This window comes from Plectropomus leopardus, unplaced genomic scaffold, assembly GCF_008729295.1.
Source record: "Plectropomus leopardus isolate mb unplaced genomic scaffold, YSFRI_Pleo_2.0 unplaced_scaffold58104, whole genome shotgun sequence".
Classification (NCBI taxonomy): domain Eukaryota; kingdom Metazoa; phylum Chordata; class Actinopteri; order Perciformes; family Serranidae; genus Plectropomus; species Plectropomus leopardus.
The window spans coordinates 1-836 of record NW_024663859.1 but is presented as its reverse complement, the minus strand read 5'-3'; the positions used below and the strand labels follow the sequence as shown (position 1 = coordinate 836).

The window sequence follows — 836 nt, the reverse complement described above, 5'->3', positions numbered from 1 at the left end:
GTGTGGTGGTGTGCTGTTTGGCGGCATGTCGCAGAACATGAAAATGTACTGCTGGTATAAATCTGGTCAGGTGGTCCCACAGCTTTGATATAGAAAGGCTCCCATTGATATCACGTTTCCATAGTGTAGTGGTTATCACGTTCGCCTTACACGTGAAAGGTCCCCAGTTCAAAACTGGGCGGAAACATTGATAGACTTTAATTATCATATCTCAAAAGATCACACATTTCCTGACGCCTCATGACGCCTCTGCTGGCGTTGATCAAGAGATCTGTAACTTCTGATGCGTCCCTGAACGTGGCCCTCAGGGGGAGTACATGTGTGGTGGTGCTCTGCTGTTTGGTGGCATGTTGCAGAGCTGTAGAGCCTCGTGAGGAGTCGTAGGCTACAAAACTAAACAAATATATACTTCATTCACATTAACAACCACAGGGGACGCCGGTTATTCCTCTGGTCTTTGGTAAGTGCTCCGGTGTAGCCCGTATGCGATAAGGACAACTGCATTGGCTGGAAATCAAACCCAGGCCTCCCACATAGCAGGTGAGAATTCTCCCACTGAACCACCAATGCTCATTGACTCCAATACCACTTTGGTGATGGCACATGCATACACCTGGAAGTTTGACTCACCGCCTTCTGCGCCAAACAGGCACAAAATGCAGCTAAATTTAAGATAGGAGCAAGCCTTTTCTTACCCAAGTAAAACAGCGGGAGAAGAGTCACAAGTGTTGCTTCTGGTGTGGTGTATGACGTGTCACCAACGCCAGCATCTTCTAATGCTCCTCTCTGGGGTATTAACTGCAAGAAGACAAAGAAGTTGTGCAACCATTGAGTCC

The 836-nt window shown here is 47.6% G+C and overlaps 2 non-coding genes across 2 annotated transcripts; one reads left to right on the top strand and one right to left on the bottom strand.

Moving 5' to 3' along the window:
• Nucleotides 1–114: 114 nt before the first annotated feature.
• On the top strand, nucleotides 115–187 carry trnav-uac. Its single transcript has one exon. It is a non-coding gene; the product is annotated as a tRNA-Val (tRNA).
• A 312-nt stretch (nucleotides 188–499) lies between these two features.
• On the bottom strand, nucleotides 500–570 carry trnas-gcu. Its single transcript has one exon. It is a non-coding gene; the product is annotated as a tRNA-Ser (tRNA).
• Nucleotides 571–836: the final 266 nt, after the last annotated feature.